Source organism: Sturnus vulgaris, chromosome 6, assembly GCF_052056855.1.
Source record: "Sturnus vulgaris isolate bStuVul1 chromosome 6, bStuVul1.hap1, whole genome shotgun sequence".
Lineage (NCBI taxonomy): Eukaryota > Metazoa > Chordata > Aves > Passeriformes > Sturnidae > Sturnus > Sturnus vulgaris.
This window is the reverse complement of record NC_142248.1, coordinates 19,534,435-19,540,434: the sequence shown is the minus strand read 5'-3', so window position 1 is coordinate 19,540,434 and position 6,000 is coordinate 19,534,435. Positions and strand designations below refer to the sequence as shown.

General features: G+C 46.6%; 1 protein-coding gene across 3 annotated transcripts in view; it reads left to right on the top strand.

The window, feature by feature from the left end:
- The first annotated feature begins 266 nt into the window (after positions 1–266).
- STXBP6 (syntaxin binding protein 6) overlaps positions 267–6,000 on the top strand; it is a 96,609-nt gene continuing 90,875 nt past the window's right edge. Inside the window, exons 1-2 of one of the 3 annotated variants that reach the window (XM_088167214.1) lie at positions 960–1,096; positions 2,053–2,193. The gene's annotated coding sequence lies outside the window, so the exon portion shown is untranslated. Of the gene's footprint in view, positions 398–924; positions 1,097–2,052; positions 2,194–6,000 lie in introns of those variants that run through there. The other 2 variants (XM_088167215.1, XM_014891453.2) reach the window with 2 other exon arrangements.

Below are 6,000 nucleotides of genomic sequence, written 5' to 3'. Positions count from 1 at the left end.
AACATTGTAAAATAAAGTACAAAAATATTTTGCTATGTTGTGAATGTTTATTTTCTAACTAGCCAACTTATTCTTTCCAAGCATTACATTCCCAGCATTGCCACAGTGGACACAAGAGCAACGTGGCCCAGGATATGGACACGTCACTGACACCCAATGTAGAAAACACAATAACAGAATTTGTTTCCAGCCTTATCCTCCGAGTGTGAAGTAACAGCCCTCTGTTATTGGTGTGACGCTTTAGCAAGGAACGATGTCTTTCAGGAGCCTCGCTGGGGGCCTGAGCAGCCATCGCACACCTGGCCGATCCCAGGCTCTCCGCGCTTTGGCTCGGCGCTACCGCGGCCGCTGGGAACAGCCAAACGCGACTCCCGCCCCGCGGGCTTCCCGTGACAAGGTGAGAACGTGTTTCTGTTCCCAGCACGTTTAGCAATGCAAAACTCCTCAGGGAGCTAAAAGGGCGCTTTATACGTTAATTTTGGAGGTTTGCCCGTCTAAACTCTCAATCCCGGCGCCGGGCGCCTCCGCCCGCCCCAGCGGCTCCGGCAGGACTCCGGCGGCGGCGGAACCCGGCCCGCGGGAGGCTCCCCGGCCGCGGCGGGCGCACGCCTCTCCCGCCGAGCGCTCTCGCGGAGCGGCGCTGCCGCCGGCACGGCTCCACGGTGGCTCCACGGCCGCGGAAGCGGCGCGCAGCCCCCGAGCAGCAGCGTTTAGGGTTCCCTCCCTTCAGCGATCCCAAACTCCGTTCCAACGCGATTATTTCCTCCCGCCTCCCCAGCCAGCTTCCTGCCCGCGCTGCCACCGCTTCTCCCCGGTATCCCCCCCGCCCGGCGCGCCGCGCCGCGGGTCGCGGGCGGCCCGGGACGGTGGCGGCGGGGGCGGTGGGCGGCCCGCGGGCGGCCCCGATTGGCGCAGCCGGCGCACGTGGGGCCGCCCTCTCGCCTCGGCGCTGGCAGCGCGGCCGCCGCCGCGGGGCACGGCCGGGCAGGGCGGGGGAGCGCACCGTGCTCCGCTCCGCGCGGGTCTCCGCGTGCGGCGCTGCGACGAGCAGGGGACAGAGCGGAGTCGAGCCGAGCCGAGCCGAGCCTGCGGAAAGGTGGGCGTGGGGGCGGCAGCCGCCGCGCTGCGGGTCGCGGTGGCCATGGGGTGGGCAGGGGCGATGTGCCCATCGGCTCCCCCGGTGGCGCGCCGCGCCCGCCCCGTTGGGGCTGCCGGCTGCGCGCCGCGCGCGGGCGGAGCGCTCGGCGGGAGCGGGGCAGCGAGTTAGCGATCAACTCCGCGCTGGCGTCCACCGCCCCGGCACGGCGCCGGGACTTCCTGGGCGCCCCGGGGGTGCCGGGCCGAGGCAGCCGGGTCTGCAGCCCGGGGCGAGGCGGCCGTTCCCGCGGAGCTCCGCCGAGCGCCGTCTGCGGCGCGGCTGGGGCGCGGCGGGCGGTGCGCCCGGCAGCGCAGCCCTCCAGCTCTCGGAGGCTGCGGGAGCGGGGCGGCCCCGGCGCTGCAGCCACCCCTGGCACAGGAGGCTTTGCTCTGACACCGGCCCCGAAGTCTGCGCTGCCGGCAGCCGCTGGTGCAGCCCGGCAGTGGTCGGTCCCTGCGGACCATCCTCGGGAGGTTCTGTGGGTGGTGGAGAGCTGCACGGAAGCGGGCAGTGAGCGTTGAGAGATGTACTGGTCCCCCTTGCAACACGATGTTTCAGGAGTAACCTTGACAGTCCAGTGAAACGACCACTACCACCTTCCCCGCTTTCTGTTTGAGCCAGCTTTGCTAATGGAAAAGTAAAATCTACAGCAGCTGTCATTATCCACATGTGCTGCTGCTGATGAAATCTGAAGTTCAAGGAAATATTTACCATTTTTTAGAGAAATACGTTATGCTTTTTTCATCATATTTTGCCCCCTGTCAAACAGAGGAGCTTATGTTTTAGGAATTACATCACTTTGCAAGTCCCTCTATCTTTCTCTATATATAAACTGCCTTTTAGGATGTCTTCAACTTGGCTGTTTTCCTTTTGTGAGTCAGAGCTAGTGTTACTGCTTTTCATTGCTTGAACAGGCTCCACAGACCCATGACACCTCTCTTAAAGAGTTTTAAGAGTTGTTGCTCATGTGATGGGGATCATCTGGCAACTCTGCGTAACGTTACTGAGGCAGACAGGAGCTTTTCCAGCCTGAAATACTGGAAGATGACGATAAGGTATCTTGATTCGCTTTTGATTATGACATCTCATCAATGCTGCAGTGCCTAGTTAACTGTCGGAAAGGTCTGTGACTGCCATCGTTTGTAAGGGAGGAGTAAGCAGAGGGCAGGGAAGTTGTGTCTTGCTGGTGGTACATTGAGTTAGGAGCTCAGAGGTTTATTTTTCACATCTGTAGTTTCCAAGCACACTTTACCCCTGATTTTTTCAGTAATTCTAGTAAGTTATTTTAATGAGGCCCTAAGAGCTCATGACATAATGAACACAGAAGAATCCTTGTGGCAGTTTGAGTGCAAGTAATCATAATGGGGAGCTGGGCATTATTTTCCCCCTGTGCTCTGTGAATAGGATTTTACAAGTTCTTGCCCCTAGGAAGAATGTTCCCTGTAGGACTGATGTTATTCTGCTTGGTAAATACTTGAAAAAGGCACTTTCAGTGAAATGTTTAAGGCCTTTTTTCTTGAGGGAATGCAGTTGTAGTCATTCCACCCTAATTTCCTTTCTATTACTCTTGATTTTCTTCAGGACTATGCCTTAAAAGTTGCATGGTACCTTTAACAATGAATATAAAAAGTACTGTGACATTTTGAGTGTAGAGTGAAAGCACCATTTTGGAAGTTAGCCCAATCACCATTTTGTGATAACTTTCTCAGGTGAAGGAATTTCCAGGTCGAAAGAAAAAGGCTGTGAAGAACTGTGCAATGGAAAGTGAGGGCTGTCTTACCCCTAAATAAGAGTGTTTGCTGTGGTGACTGAGATTTCTGTTAACTGGCACGTGTTGATTTCTCATGTCTATTTCATTTATCTTCAAGTGTCTGCGTGTCTCCTAGACATGGTCTGGATAGGAGCATGTAAAGTCAGGGACGTGTGATGATAATATGGTGTTGTGAGCTATAGAAGGGTCAAAGAGAAGTACTTTGCAGGTTTTTTTTCCTCCAGGTTTATGTTCACATCGTCTCAGCCCTGTGTGCATGTGGGATGTTTAGACAGTGAAGATAATATAAGCCATTTATAAAGTCCTCAGTGTGAAGGGTTTTTTTTCCTCCTAGGTGAATATTTTTTCATTGTACTACTTAAAGCTACTTATACTAGGAGTTCACTTTTTAAGTAAGATGAATTAATCAATAGGTACTTCCTGTGTTTGTAGTGTTATTATTACATTAAAGCAGACATTTTAGAAAGCTTAAATATACCTTAAAAAAAATGAAGCTTATAAGACTATATGGGATAAAATGTCTTCTGTTTTGTTATGAATATAATTCTGTGTAATGCCCACTCTGTAAAATAGTAGCTGTTATTCTTTGGGGAGAAACATGCTGTCTCAGTAGTAGTGCATTTGTTCTTTCTTTCTTCTTTCCTTGTGACTTAATGTCTATTTCCAGTGTCCGGCTGGTAAGCTAACATTGCCAAGGTTTTATAAAAGTGTTTTAATCACGGTTGTTTGGATAATATGATGGTAAGACAAACTTGTCTTCTGCTTTTAACCAAGCAGGAATGCTATAGCTAATGTGTAGAGAGAAAAATCAAGTCCTTCAAGGGAACACTTAATTTGCCTAGCCCTGGATTGGTGGTCTCTAGTGATGTTGGGGATTTGAAAAATGGATGAACTAAAAAGCCTTGACATTAATTTATATTGTATCCAGACATGCCAGTGAATTCATTAATGCACTTTTGCATATGACTGCAGCAGTTAGTGCTGGTTTAACTGTTTAGAAGCATGTTTAAATTTAGGCTTTTGGTTTGCCTGTTTCTTGTCCTGAGTTAGGACATGCAACTAAGATATATCTAGTGTTTTATCAGGGCTAATAAACATTGCCTGATTGCTTACAGTTTCTTGTTGTGTAGCATTCCTTGGTTATACAGATCTTTAATTTTATCCCCAACAAATTTCTTAAGCTTGGGGAAAAGGAGAGGTAAATAATAATAATTCAAAACAAGAACTATGAGAGATGGGACTATTGGTTTTCCTGCCTAAATGATGTCATAGAACATTTAGGCTGTGGTGTGCAGGGAGGAGCTCTGGTTTTAGGGGAGTGGGAGGAAGGACATTGCCTCTTAGTACATTTTTTTTCCTCCTCTGGGTGATCTGCTATCACAGAAATGAATGATGATTTCTCAAAAGCAAATGCATTTCTGAAGCTATATATAGCAGAAATAAACTCACAAAATGTATTCACTGGATAACTGAGGGCCAAAAAAAGATCAAACCATTTAACGAAATCATTGTATGCAAACTCTTTCAAAACTGCCAGTATCCTCTTTCTTACTGAGAAATCTTTTCCCAGTAGTCCATTTTCTTTTTCCACTATACATTTTTTGGAGGCCTGGTTGACTTTTGGCATGTGTTATTCATTATGATGCTCTAGAGCTCATAGTTGAACGTTAAACTGCCTTTTTTCCATCTTAAGTTTAGGCAGACATCCTCTTCATCTGAAGTTTTTGACACAGACAGTTCTGTGGAGCCTCTTTGTCATAAGTATAAAAGATGCCTTTGTAAATGGGATTGCATGACTGGGAGTTAGCTTGATTTATTATCTATTCCTACTTCCCCTTTCATAATTTTTCTTTGCAGATAGTTTTGGGATAGAATTCCTGCTGTGCTGAAGGGCTGCAGGTCTGGGAGCAGTTTGGACTATAATGTTCCTGGAAGGATGGGCTGTATTCTGTAGAAGACAGCATTTGTTTTAGATTTCTGATGCTTGGAAGACCCAGTTTCTATATCTGTGTGTTGTCAGTTTCAGACTTATATGTAGATAACAGTGGTAATCTACTGTCAGCAGCCCCAAGGGAAAAAAATCCAGACATTTCTGTTCTGTAGCATTTTGATTTCCTTTATAAAACAGGAGTATTGTGGGAGTTCAAGGTTGCTCAGTGGTGTAGAATTCCTACCAGTGGCTACGAATACAAATTATTAAAGGTTTTATTGTCATGAACTGCAGATGAAAGTCCAGCACTAAAAGCTGAACTTGTTTGGTTTTTTTTCCCTTTAAACATGGTTCTAGTCCTGCTGTAGACATGAGAGTGGTGCCAGCTCCAGTTATCTTTTATTTTTTTCTGCCTTTACTGTCTTGTATGGTTTTAAACTTCAGACACTTTCACTTCATTGTCTCTTCCTAGAGATCTCACATGTTTTTTATAAATTTGAAGTTTCTAAGTAGTGTAAAACACGTTGTGTAATTAGAGACAGATCGATTAATAATAGGAAAAATCCCAAGATTATGTATATCTGTATGAAACACTTAGGATGGAGAGACTTTGGAAAACAGGTTTCTGGGTAGGTTTAGTTTCACTGTCTGTGCATAAAACAGTACAATTAAATGTATAACAGCAATAAATAATAAACTTGGTTTGGATTAGATTTCAATGTAAGAAATTAACATACTCCCACTTGAGTTAAACTGAGCCATGGTTAAATTATTAAGATTCTGCTGCTGTGGAGACAATTCCTTTTTCTTGATGCATCATCATAAGATAAAACTGGAAATGTAACTTTTGTAAAATTTGGTGCTTGCCTGCAATTCATCTGCAAAAAATCAATACTTATAATTTCTTCTTTCTAACTGTGCTGGCCAAGAAGTTTGTTATTTATACGTTTTGGTTTTGGGTCTTCTTTTCACAAGCCATTCTGTGCTATGCTTGCAGGCTGGTTTAGAAAACGTTCTTCTGTATCTTGCAAATACTTGCTTGGAGAACCAAAACAGTAACTCCTTTACTTTACTCACAGTTTTTTTCAGGATTGTTGAGGTGCAAAATTGAAATGTAATCTAATTTTCCACTTGCTAGTGTATTTAGGAGGAGGGGAAGAA